The 14,096-nt window shown below is 52.8% G+C and overlaps 1 protein-coding gene across 2 annotated transcripts in view; it reads left to right on the forward strand.

The window, feature by feature from the left end:
* Positions 1-14,096, forward strand: part of DPP6 (dipeptidyl peptidase like 6) — an 883,822-nt gene that overhangs the window by 773,171 nt on the left and 96,555 nt on the right. The window lies entirely within an intron of this gene.

Genomic DNA, 14,096 nt, shown 5'->3' on the forward strand with positions numbered 1-14,096 from the left:
GGAACGTAATGTATGATACTCTGATGACCGTGCACATTGAAACAAACTGAAGCCAGACATGAGAGAGAGAGCATCTCGGGTGGTTATGGCTGAGATCCTCGGAAGCTGAGACAGTGGTTTTCCTAACCACTGCTCTCCGTCCAGCGGCTTCCTAGCTCCAGCCCTGCCCTGAGGCTGCCGGCTCTCTGTGGGCCAGGGTGTTATAGAATTACCTTCGTTTCATTAGAGCATTTAACGGAGTCTGGAAAAATCATCAGTAAGGGAAGGTAAAGCTGAAAGGGGAATTGAAAGCTTTGGGGAGCCGGGGAAATAAACTTTGCAGCATAATGGGCCTTCGTTGACTCTGGCTCACATGGTGCAGACACAGGAAAGGGACGGAAGCTTCCTGCCCTGAGATCTCCCAAAGCAGGCTAGCACCCAGACAGAGGACATGAGCCATAGAGGAGGCAGGAGTGTGTGCGTGTGTCCACGCATGTGTATGCGTGCTTGTGTGTACGTGTGTGCACGCATATATGTACTTACATGTACGCGTGCATACTTGTATGTGCGTGCGCATATGTGTGTGTGAGACAGAAAGGTAGATTCCAAGTAAGCTGCTTACTTAAATCCCTATTTTAACGAAAGTGTGAGGACCTTGAGTTTACTTGCTCCTTCTGGCATTGTGGGGCTCTTAAAGCACTGCCCTCCATACAGAATGAGGGTACCCCCATCAGAATGCAGTGTGATCCAGGCTTACAGTGGCTTATCTGCTCATCCACACATGGGGGACCGAGGGCTCCATCCAGGGCCTGGGGTGGCCCACCCACAAAAGTAGCTTGAAAATGTCCTACTTAGAGGACTACAGCTGTGCAGAGAAGCATTTGAGTCTTTCCCCCGCCCCAGTATGAACGAAAAGAGAATGGGAGAAGCCGCAGATTAGTAGCCAGTGATGTTGTAATGAAAATCCGTTCGACCCATCCAGCCATGGAACAGAAAATCAAAGCCAGACTTCCTTTCCTCCTCGATGGAGACGTGGGAGGGACACTGCCCTCTGGTGGCGGGCGTGAGCATACCGGGCGCGGGGTCCAGGTGCAGATGCTCCGGGTGTGGAAGTGCTGGAGTTGGCAGATGCTCGGATGCTCGCTGTGTGTAATATGCAAATCACACAGCACTGATTAGCGAGGGAGGCTGTGAGCCTTGCAAGGTAAAGGCTCCATTTGCCTCCTGGCTTGACGTTCACCGATTTCTTTTTTAACCCCCAATTTAACTCTGCTCCCAGCACCTTGGATAAAATATTTAGTGGCAGAAAAAAGACAGCAGATGCAAGCAGGAATAAATACGATTTTCTGTATTTAGAATGAGGCCATTTATTTCTGAATACAGATCTATCAGGCATGTTATTTATGTCTTTTGCAATTTTCCAGTACCCAGATTCTTTGGGGTGCTTTGATTTTCTCCAATATACATAGTAGTGGGGGTGTAGGGAGCAGGCCCTCGTTAACAGGCAGAACTCATGGGCCACTTTATTTAGGAATGATCAGAGCCCCATCTCACTGCATTGCATTTCCATCTGCATCTGGCCTCATTCAAAGATGACAGTCTGCAATACTGATGTTACTCAGGCAGATGGATTCTCCGGATGCTGATGCCTAAGCTGCCAGCCTGTGAGCAGCCTGGCAGAGGAAGCCGTCTGTAGCCTCGCTCTCTGCTGGCCAGCTCAGCAGTGTGCAGGAGACAGTGGTGGGCCCAGAAGAGAGACTCAGCTGGGCTCTGCCCCCGTCCTGGGATTCTGGGTCAATGACTCAGTCCCCACTCCACCAGCCCTCAAAGCTGGCGTTGAATCAAGCTGTTAACATCCTCGGGCCTCAACCTCTTCCTCTGTAAAATGGGTAACAGATGCAGTGGTCCCAGTGGAAGGATTCCAGCCTCTGATGTTCTGTGAGTGTCCAGCACTAATAGGACAGACTTCGTACCAGGCTGAGGGCACCTGCCCTGCTCATCCCGCTGGATCCTGGGGAAGCTTAGAGGACACAGGGCACCTCAGCACCGAGTTGGGGTGTTGGCTGGCTGTGGATGTTGTTATCCTCAAGGAGAGGAGAAGAAACCAAGAGGGAGAAGGATGAGCTCAGAGCACGGGTGAGTGGGGGTCTGTGAGAGAAACCAGAGAACATTCCGCACATCAGTGTCATGGTAACATCCGGGAGGACGTGGCTCAGATGATCCTCCCTTCAGGGGAAGGCACCTCCCCTCTGAGCTCCAACGGCACAACTTAGAAAAATCACCACAAGGCATCCCAGTCTATCGGACCAGAATCCTTCAGGAAGCCCGAAGCCCCCAGTTCTTCGACCCGGACGATAATACCTGCCCTCCCCATGAAAGGGAGAAAGTGGAGTTCCCACGTTTGCAGAGAGGATGAGGCCCAGGTTGCCAGCCTCCTGCTGTTGGGGGCTTGTTAACGAAGCCCCTCCTTGTGAGAGCTCCCAAGCTCAACCATGCTCTTCTGTGGGGAGAAGCCCCACCACAAGTACTAGTAAACGTTTCTCAGGCATCTGGAAATTTCTACCTGCGGTTATGTTATTCACACAGTGGTTGTAACAGCCAGGATGGTTCCTGCCCCTTGGCTTTGGGCCACATTGAGCCACAAAGCATTAGGAGAAAACAGAGCCTGGTGATGGTATGCTAGATTTTAGGCTTCTATAAGCTGGTTAGATTTTGGCAAAGGGACAATTCACTGGGACTGCTGCTCTTCACTATAAAAAGAAGCTAAAATTTTCTGCCAACTACTGCACAAAACTGAACAGAAGATTCATACGGCTGATCCTATAAAACAAAACTAAAATATACTCTTTACCTTGGAAACAAACTCCGTAAGAGGCTGAGAGACAAATCGTCACAGCCCTTCTCTGACTCCGGCGTGAGCTCCCAGTGGCCAGAATGATGTGTCCGGCCTTCTCACCCCGGGGCTCACGGGACCTCTCACCTGCCGCTGTGCTCATAGCCGGTAAGTCAGTGATCATCGTACAGGGTTATCTCGGAAGGGAAACGCTGCAGGAGTACGGCAGCTGGGCAGAACTAACATGGACACACTCGAGCTCCCTCGCAGGCCTTGCCCCTTGGCACCAATCTCCCGGGCCTGCGCTGAGGACAGAAGCTAGTCCCACCTGACTCTGCACCAAACAGCTGGGCTTGAAGTGGCCCTGTCCTCCTCCGTCTCTATTTGCAGCCCAGCGATGTCTGCCTTACGGTGTAGGTGTCTTGTTCCACAAACTGGACCAGAAATCACAGGCTCTTAGAAGGTGGCGAACCTGCAATTGCACAGAAGTTGGAAGCTGAGCGCCCTGTGAAGTGGGTGTCCTGGTCAGAGCAAAGGCTTTGGAGTCTGGCAGCCTCCACGGGCTCTACCGCTTAGCGGTCGTATGAGCCCCAGCACGTGGGTCCCTGTGCAGGAGACGCGGTGTCCCCGGGGGCGCCGCGGAGCAGCGGCCCCAGAGTGACGATCCTGAGAACAAGTGTGGTACCGCGCATCCCTGGTCCTGTCTCAGGCACTTGGCAGATTGAAGCTATGAGCACCTGGGTTGTCACTGTTAGAAAATGCCGTGCGTTCGTAACAAATGGAATAATTTCTCTTTTCTGGCACCGCGGGAATGCCCGTGACCCCGTAGGAGCCGGCCTTCATCCCTGCTTGTTAACCAGCCTGCAGAACGGGGAAGGTTGTCCTCACAGCCTTGGGAATTTCGGGCCCGGGCGTAATTACCGGTCAACACTCGGTCATGTCCGTAGAACATATGGGAAGATGTCTCGTGAAAAGCAAAGCACCCCACAAACCGTGGGCACTGTGGACGCTAACAGTACAGCAGCTGCCTTACAGAGTGTCGTGGCAGCAACGTGGGTCCGTCTGTCATCTTTCTAAGTTACTGATTTATTACAATAACGAGAACGAATGGATGGACAGGAGGGCCCTAAGCTAACAGTGGGGTTTGTTTGGCTGGAGCTTCTAAGGAGAGAGCAGCCCACCTGGTGGGGGGGTGCAGAGCCACGGAAACGGGCGTGGGGGATCCGGGTCGGCCCTGCGTGGGAGGCAGGTTAAAAAGAACCTCTTCTCCCCATCTTGACAGGGTTCCCTCCTGTCCTTGCCCACATCGTGCTCCTCGAGTTTAAGAGCACCCCGGAGCTCACATCCCAACATTCTCAACACCAGCAACGTCATGGGAATGTCTTCCTAAAAGCTCTCGCTGGAGCCATGACCCCGTGGCGCATCGTGCGGTGGGCCGTGCGTGAGGGGGAAAGGGGCAGCCCTATGACCTTGAGGATTTGTAAGGACCTTCCTGCACTTGGTCTCCCTCCAACTTCTCACGACTCTGTTCTTTCCATTTAGTGGGTGAGGGATGTGAGGGCTTGTTTAGGGATATGGGTCGGTGCCTGGTGGGAATCTACCGGTTTCTGTGACTCACTGCAGCCACTCCTGGCGGCAGGGGGGTCAGAAGGAGCAGGTTTGCGGCAGGGGCATTAATTCCAGATTGCCCGTGGCTTTCAAACTACAGGCCGTGCCATGCAGTTTAGTGAAGTAGGATGGTGCTGAAGAGGCCAGAAGCTTTCATGAAAAGGGGTGACGGGGTATAGGATAGAAAGTAGGTGAGAAATGGTGAGAATGGGCTTGTTTTTGGGCTGGGTGTGTGTGCACGTAATGGCGGGTCATGGTCCAACACAGTGGTGGCCGTTGTCACCAACCACTACAGAGGATGACACCCCCCAAGTGTAGGATGGCAAAGGGAAGCTGTCTGATGGGGAGCAGCCTCTGGGGAGGTGCTCCACGGGGTTCCGTGTTCCCTCCATGGAGCGTTCTCCAAGGGTAGGTGATGGGGCCGCAGCCCACAGAGGCGTGGACACAGGCCACTTCCCTTTCAGCTGGGACCCCCTCTCAGGCCCAGCCAGCTCCGAGAGGGCCTGCTCCTGAGCCCCCGCTTCTCCGTGACCACCAGACCCAACTGCACTCTGGTTCTGAACAGCAGCACGTGTAGAAAGCAAGAGAGGGCAGGACGGCCAATGTGCTGCTCTGGGGGAGGGAGCCATATGCAGGGCAGGGCTGCCGAGTGGCAGGAGTGTGTTTCTGGCACCTTCTGATCCTTCCTCAGCCTCTGAAACGTAATATTACACACTGGCATGCACAGGTGTGCCCAGGTGGGGGCCCCTCTGAATCAGCGACGCCGGGGAACCAGCAGGTGTTTCTGACTTGCTGGTACCCGCACCGTGTTGAGTCCATGGAGTTATGCACCTCAGGCAGTAGGCAGCCAGCACTGCCGCAGCTTTCAAAGGAAGGGGTGGGGCGGACTCTCACCAAGCATGGTCCCTGCCTCTCGTTCGTCTGTCCCATCCTCAGGCACGGCCACTGTCTGGAAAGGGCCGTCCGAGTGGGGCACATGACAGGGGCCGTGCAAGTGAGGCCCATGGTCATGTGCCCGTCTGGAATGGGTGACCTCACGCCCTTGGCCTAATGCACAGTACAGAGCTGCTTCAGTTAGTGCTGTGGCCACCATCGCGGCCAGTTCCGGGAAGCAGGCGGGGACAGCGGTGGGCTGGGAAGAACGGCTTGGCCCCGGACTCCGGCAGGTGCCTTGCTGCCCCACCCTGCACCTCTCCCTCTCCGTCTGCACCCTAGAAACAACACGGCCACACCCCTTCCCCGTCCCAGATTCCTGAGCTCTTTCCCCGTGGCCGGGATGTGTCTGCATAAGTCAGAGGCACACTTTTGTTCTTCGAACAATAGAACTGAGAGTAATTAATAACTTGATGTTGTTGGGCATAGAAAGTGTTCTGAGTGCTGTTTGTAATTTACAGTTAATTAACCTTCCTCTTTTAAAAAAGCAGAAGCTTGAGACCTAATTTCCTGTCTCATACACATTGTTTTTGATATCCATTATTTTAAAAATATGTTTTCACCAATATTAAGAAATAATTATGCAGAATATCTGAGACTGATTAAGGGGACTATGCTCTGTTAGGATTTTCTTTGAAAATATGTGTAATAATGAGCTTTTCTGCAGTGTATTGTAAGAGGTAATATTATTCTCATGCCACAACTTTAAAGCGAAAGCCAGCGTATATCAGGAATGTTACATATCATTTCAAGGCTGTAATTTTGCTTTGTGGTGAAAAATTCTAACTTTCAGAGGAGGACAAAATAAAGTCAGTACTTCGGGAAAAAAAAACCTTCATAAATACAAACTGGTAAATCTCGCTTGGTAGCCAAGTTGCTATCCAATTAAAATTCCAATTTCAGAATCTCAATCATTTTTAACTTTCTTGTGAATATTAACAGGATGACCAGCTTTGGCAAGACACCAGGAAGAAAACTATAACTGTCCAAGGAAATTAAAAACCATTACAGGGCTGGTAATATATTTTACCTGAGACACTAAACCAATCACTGTGTAGATTATTAAATTAATATCAAAGTCAGTTACCATATTATGGCAGAACACTCTCTCTTTTTTTTTAATTGAACGCATTTCAGGAGCTGAATTTAAAAGTGTTTGGCCAGTGCCCGGGGCACAAGTGGCAGGCTGTCTCAGCACTATTCTGTAAGAGCGCCGGGCGGGGTGATCTGGGATGGGCTGGACGTGTCCCTGGGCACATTCATCCTTGTGTCCTTTCTGGGGGATGCAGGGGGTCTGAGGCCACAGGGGCCCCAGGGGGGTGGCGGGCGGAGGGAAGAGAGTGCGTTGATGGCAGGACACCGCAGACACATGCGGGCGCGTTCAGCATTTTCCACGGGTCTGCTCTCTCACTTACTAGCTCTGCGATTGGAGCAAATTACTTAAACTTCTCCCCTTGAATTTCCTCAAGGGGGAAAGCCAGCATAGTAATGGTACATACCCGAGGGGTCTGTGTGACACAGGCACGTGCGCGTTTGCCTGTGCGGTTTGGCAGGAAGAAGGAGAGACGAACCGAGTTGCCCAGACATGCAGTCAGAGCAGGGGTCACGGCCGTGTGCTTTCTGCACCAGGAACGGCGGGACACGGCAGCCTTCATGGGCTTGCCTTCTGCCTCGACTCAGCCCTGCCTTCCCAGCGTTGATCCTCCCCACCTTGCTTTTATTATGAAAGTTGGGAGGACTTGGGGGAGAGGTGTTTGTTGGGCTTGTCTTGTTACAGAGGAAACATCATTTTTGCAGGTGCTTTACAAAGTGTGCAGTGAAAATCCCGACGACCCTTCTTGGCCCTGATTTTCCAGCGTGTCCCCCCAGTTTGTCCCAGCAAGGCCAGGATAACTCACTGGACCCTGCAGGGAAGTTGCTCTTTGGCCCTCCAATCACCAGGACCCACGAGGGTGATCTGTAATGAGGTTCCCCCGACCTTGAGGCTGTTCCATGACCAGATGCTGGGGCTTGTGTCCAGGCACGAGACCAGATGGTCAGTCTGGTCCTAGGCCCACCTCCTGCTTGCATTTTCTTCTCCCTCGTTTGGCCCTACTGTCTGTCCTGTGATGATAGACGATAGGTGGCCCTTACATGGCAGAGACACCAGGTATTTGCGTATAATAGCTACTATAACTCTTACAACATCAGCCCAATGAGGTAGATACCGTTATCATCCCCATTTACAGATAAGGAAACTGAGGTCACACAGCTGGTGAGTTGCAAGGCCAGAATTTGGATCTCCCAAGCCCAGCTCCAGAGTTCATCCTCCCGAGCACTGCACACCCAACCTCCGTAGGGTGGGATGCTGTCTCCTCCTCAGTCCCTCTCCAGGAAGCCTTCGAGAATGGTCCTTGTCCACTGTCCCCGTCCCCTTTGTGACACTTGGATTTGGCACAGGTGCTACTCGTGAACAGGGAAGAACAAAAGAGAATGAGGTCTGCCCCAGTCAGCATTGTCCTTTCCTGTTGACCCCTCATCCCTCTGGGGAGGAGACGCAACCGCTGTCCTCCCCACTGGGTGTGAATGTGACCGCCCGGCATGGATTGGCAGCGTCTGCAGAAGCACCTGCCAAATGCCTCCTGCCCCTTCCCGCGAGTCCCCTCTTCTCTCCTGCAACACCTGCCTGCATTTCTTAGGGTCTTGCATGATTTTTAAATGTATACAAAGTCATTTTGGAATAGGAGCACCTTCTTACAGTGGCTGCCAGCACGGAGGAGGCCAGAGGACATTTTTGTTCAGGTCTTATTCTTCCAGATCCACCATCGTTGCTTCCCTCTTCCATTGGTCAGATCCTTCTGGAAGAAACCAGTCGTCTTTTCTGTCCTCCAAAGCATGCATCTTGGTGCTTGGCTATCTGGTGGTGGGTAGAGTCACTGGGATGGGAGATCTGGACACACACAGTAGGAATGTGGACGCCGAACAAGGGCTCATGATTCCATTGATTAACATCAGGACGTTTAGGGCTGTAGAGGTCACTGGAGGCCACATGTCGTGTGAAGTTAGCCTCCACTCTGCTGGGAGGATGGTGCGCAGATCAGGAGAGGGCCCAGAGGGGTCAGGAGCAACAGGCGGCCGAGCAGCCCCTGAGTGTCTGTCCTTAGCACCGGCCATGCTGCTCTCTGCCCTGCACTCCCGCAGGCAGCCACAGGCTCCCTTTCAGGCTCTTCTAAACTCACACAGTTTTCTAGTAAATGTAGCCTTGGCAAAGTCCTGCTTCAAGACTCAGGAACCAGCATATATTCAGTCTGGTGACCTGCCTTCTAGAATCTGCTCAAAGGAAGCTCAGTCATCATGTAAATCAGGGCCCCAAGCAGTCAGGGTGGGGAAACAGGCCGTGGCCATGTGTCATCAGTCCACGAATCTGTGGTCACGGTTGGTGATACGTGGAACCAAATACATCGTACGGTCATGGGACATTGAAATATCTGTCTTGTATATCAGATGCTCTGGTGATGAATGGAATACAAATTATTTTTTCAAATGTATTGAGCATTTCAGACTGAATTAAAATGTGGTATCTGCCTTGTATTTCTGGACGAAGGGACACTCACAATCAGAAAGGGGAGCTGACGGGGCCTGGAGGGCAGGTCAGAGCAGAGTGCAGCTCCCTCCTGGTGGCACATGGCCCCTAGGAGTCACAGGGAGAAACCAGGCATTCTCCTGGGCGACACTATTTTTCTGTGGCTTTTTTCCCCAAAACCCTTTTTGTCTCTACTGGGACAGTGCCGATTTCGTGGGGCCTGAGCCGTGAGCTGTTTCAGCCCCAGGTAAGCCCCACCGGCCTCAGCCAGGTCTCCCAGCTTGGGGCTCTTCTCTGCAGAAAGCACACACTCCAGCTCAGTGCTTACCTGACTCTGCATATGTTTGATTATTACTTGATTATCTCCCGATGAGGACCCTCTTGTACTTTAAATGCCTCCTTCACAGCAGCACGGTAATGTGGCGTAAGGGATGAGGAGACAGATTTGGTGAGGCTTTCTCTGCGAACGAAATGAGGCACGGAGCTCGAGCACGAGACTTGTTTCCAGGAGCAGCCTGTCCCCTGGACGAGCACGAGCACGAGGCGCCAACCCCAGGGCCAGGCCACAGGACCCGTACAGGGACCAGAGACCCACTGTCTCTGCTGCCTTCCCCCACCCGAGCCTTATGAAACCCAGCTCTTAGCGCCCATCTGCAGCCTTCCTCCCACTTGTCTGAGGCCCACGCGAGGACCCCCTCCCTCAGAAATAAACTTGAATGCAGACCGACAGTATCGTCTGGCTCACGGGAGTGTTGAATGAATGGCCATCCCAGTAGGGACGGCGACTGTAGCTGAGTGCCTGTCCTGGATGAGATTGTGCAGGGAGAGCTGTGTCCAGAGGGGGGCCAGACAGGGACTTTGCACTCCAGGTAACTAAGTCCAAGAATGATTTACGTGAACATGAGGCTGTAGGAGGATTGAGTTGTGTGTAAAGTACTTGCAACAGTGTCCGGCCCATAATAATCACCGTATGGGTATTTGTTAAGCACAAGAAGATGCTCTTACGTCTGACCGGGATGAAGGAAGGGTCCCACCACAGCAAGTACCCAGGATGTAGTAGGGATAAACCAACCCCATCAGGGCATTGGAGGCTGGAAGCATCAGAGGTGGGGGGTGGAGGGGGTGGGGACAGGCCTCAGCCCAGCACACGCAGTGTCAGACCTGCACACACGTGTGCACGCTGGGGACATAGGGGCACTGGGTCCAGCCCCACCCTCTGTTTGGGCAAGGTCAGTGGTAGAGCATCCCTGCTGGGCAGGTCTGACCCAGAAATCCTGCCCATGAGTCTCAGGGAAGAATTTGGCTGCCTCGGAGCCCCTAACTCAGGAGTACCGACTTGGAGCTGGCCGTCTGCCAACCAATGTAGGCCAAGCCAGTCATAACCTTGCACAAGCTTCCTGCGGCCACCGAAATAAAATGCCACATCCCGGATGGCTTTAAAACAGAGAAATGTATTGCTTCGGTTCCATAGGCTGGAAGTCTAAATCGAGGTGTCGCGGGGCCATTCTCTCCCCGAGACTCTGTGTAGAATCCTGCCTTGTCTTTCCCAGCTCCTGCTGGCTGGCATCCCTTGGCTTGTAGACACATTCCCCAGCCTCTGCCTTTGCCGTCCCACGACATCGTCCACATCTGTCTCTGTGGCTCTTTTCCTCTCCTTACAAGGACACCAGTCAGATAGGATTGGGGCCCACTCTACTCCAGGATGACGTCTACAATGACCTTGTTTCCAAATAAGGTCACATTTTTAGGTACCAGGGATCAGGACACGCAACATATCCCTTCCTATCATACGTGAGGGGGACACGGTTCAACCCCCCACACACCTTTAAGGGGAACCTATGATTCTCCTGTTCAATAAGGTATACTCCTACAAATAATTTGGAAGCGTACGCCATGTATACTGATAAAGCCTACTGTTCCAAAGTACAATGCGTATTTGATCAGATATTTCTCAAATTGGTCATTCTTTTTTTGTAAGATTTATTTATTTGAGAAGGAGCAGGGGGAGGGGCAGAAGGAGAGGAAAAGAGAATCTTTAAGCAGACTCCCCACTGAGCACAGAGCCCAATGGGGAGGGCGGGGGCAGGGCTCGATCCCAGGACCCCGAGATCATGACCTGAGCTGAAACCAAGAGTCGGACACTTAACCAACTGCACAACCCAGGAGCCCAAAATTGGTCATTCTTAACCAAAATGTACACCAAAGCCACCCTGGAGCTTCTGCAGAAAAGACACCTGTGTCCACCCCCTGCCCGACCCCAGCAAATAGATTGTTCTGCCTGGAGTGGAGCCCGGCATCTGTACTGAGAAGTGTGCACCATGCCACGTGCTTTCCTGAGAATGGCCCTAGTGACGCCAGGCTCCCGCCATGGAACCATGTGGCGCCCCCTCTCATGCTGCACCTGCCAAACACTAGGGGATACGTGAGAATTCCTCCTCTTCGCGGGATCGGCCTTTATCACCTTGAGCCCAAAGAGATGATGTCCTTTTGGATAAGCCCTCAACACTGTCATGAGTAAATGACATTCACAGAGTGGAGTTGGCTTCTTTAAGGTACGGTGACAAGAAGTGAGGAACGTTGGCCCAGATTCTACTGTGAGTTTCGGCGCATGGATAGAGCTTTCCGCCCCTTGACAGGAGGGGCGCTCATGATGAGCTAATGGCTCCAAATGTATTTTTCTTGTTTGATTCTAAAATGGTCCCTGGACAGGACAGGCAAGGTGAAGGCAAGGTCCAGTGTCCAGTTTCACAAGTTACTTGCACTTGCACAGAAGGGCAAGCTTGCAGTCCTGGTGCAAGGCAAGGGCTCGTGCAGTTAATTTAGTTTTGACGAGACCGTTCTTTCCCTCTGCAGAATCTGTCCTGACGCTGCATTTGGTCATGGCATTTAAGCCGACTGCCTCATTAAGCTGGAAATCCTGAAGAAAACATTTGCAGAATAGGGATGTTCATGATTCACACAAAAATGCCAACATTTTCATCTGTCTGGTCCTTCTCCCTCTAGTTCCTGATACTTAATTATCTCTTTATTGAGCAGCTAACACAGAGAAAAATAAAAGTGCCAGGGAACAGTGTGTTAAAAGGCATTTGGGGAAAGCAGGCTGCAGCACCCCCGCCCCCAGTCGTGTGTGGCCCAGCCCCGGTGTTGTCCATCGCCTCGCCATGGGATGGAATCGAAAGGAACTAACATTTGCCAACACACACACCAGATACTTGTCATCCCTGAACTATGCTGTAGTCTGAAGTGACCCTTTTCTTGCATCCAAATTCTCTGCATGGTGCGTTGAGCTTAGTGAAAAGGCGCTGGCATTTGCTGGTGGAATAGGACAGAAACAGATGACGGTCTCTCTGCCTGAAGTCAGGCCGGGCCTTCACCCCATATTTGTTCTCTTTCCTGAGGGTGAGTCTGGGGGCGGGATGCACACAAAGTGGTGGGGGGAATGGGAAGCTGGCTCCCTCGATTACCTGCCCCCCTCCCCCACCCCATGCACCGAGCCCTGGGGGCCTGACATGGGCATGGTGCCATCCCTCCCGTTTTAGGGGATTGCTCTGGGTCCAAAGAGAGGAAGGGAAGAGGCGTCTCTGCAGGGGTCGTGCTGGTGTTTGTTTTGTCAAAACCTTCTTCATTTATAAAGCCTTTGTGCAGCCAGCCATTTCTCTATTGGGAGAATCCTGAGCTGGGAGTTCACGTGCTGTGAAAACCGCTGATTTCGGGCAGACTCCGCTTCCTTCCCCAAGCCCCTTCAATTCCGCTCACTCTCTGAGAGTCCACGCGCCTTGATTGGCTCCCTCCCCCCAGCCCTGCAGCCCTAAGTGATTGAGCAGAATCACCCACAAATTGCATTGCAAATGGTGCCTATTTTTCCCCGGCAGACCATCTGCTGGAGTCTATTACTCACCATTCACGGCGCCAAGCAGAAGAGTCAGGTGGCTCTGTGTGCAGTCACTTCTGAATCACCTCATTCCAAACTCACACCTGAAAGTCACTTTGCTGGCTGCTGAAGACGCTGGAAACTTACAGGCTCTGGAGACGCGGCCTTCTTCCCTTTTCTTGTTTTTAACCTCAGGAGACCTTTGGGCTTCTGCGGGCCCTGGAAAAGCTTCTGAGCCCTTTCTCAGGCTGCCCTGAGATGGCAGGACACAGGAGGTGGGGCTTTTAGGGGCGGCAGCCATGCCCTCCATGGACGGAGGCTAGAACCAAGGACTCTGGGGTCCTTTGCCTGTTGTCCACTAAGCCCTGCGCTCAGACCTGGGGCACATTCAGGGGACAGGAGTGCTGGGTGTCGGGCGAGATTCTGCCATCTGGCGAGTAGCCAGCCCACGTTGCCTGGAGTGGGGGTCTCCCCCAGTGGCAGCTGGCGGCCGGGAGCAAGCACCTGCAAGGCAGGGAGGGGCTGTTTTCAGGGAGAATGGCACTTGCTGCTGCAGATGCCCAGCCATGGGGGCTCCTCCACCCGAGAGACCAGGCCAGCAAGCCCAGGGTGAAGGAACAGCTGCGCCTCCAGGCAGCCCCCACACCCGGACCGAGGATTTGCAGCCTGCCCCACTCGCAGGCTGGACCTCACCGTGAGCGTCTCCACAGCTGGCAGCAGCAGGGCCCCCAGGACACGGCCATTAGCCTCGGTGTCCACCGTATGGCCATCTGACCCCCGCCATGAAGGCAACACGGCTCCCTCCATCTCGCCTTGTGATCTCCTCTTGCGGCCAGCTGCCCTTGCCTATGTCCCCACATACAGTGTTGTCCCTAGTGTCACATGTGCTCAGTTCATTTTCTCGGCATGATTTCAGCGCCCTCCATTGGCTTTCTGTCACCACGGGCACATGGAGCTGGGGTATGGGACACACCTGATAGCAACCAGTTCAGCGAGACTCGTATTATGTGATCCTATAATTATATTGACCATTACTTTAAAAACAAATCTGGAGGGAAATCATTGACAATGCCTACAGATCACGTAAAGACAATCCCTTGGCCCTTAGGTGTTTAGCACCGAGATGGGGTCTCTGGTCCCCAGCACCCTGACTTGGTACACTTGGGGAGTGTTAAAGTGGACTAGAACTGTTCCTTCTGGACTAGCTATCAGATCCCACAAGACTCATCCATAGTTAAGATTTTTATTAGCCAAGACACTTGGCTGAGATAACACAAAATAGTGGAGGGAGACTATGACAATTGTCATTT

Source organism: Ursus arctos, unplaced genomic scaffold (genome assembly GCF_023065955.2).
Source record: "Ursus arctos isolate Adak ecotype North America unplaced genomic scaffold, UrsArc2.0 scaffold_3, whole genome shotgun sequence".
NCBI classification, from domain to species: domain Eukaryota; kingdom Metazoa; phylum Chordata; class Mammalia; order Carnivora; family Ursidae; genus Ursus; species Ursus arctos.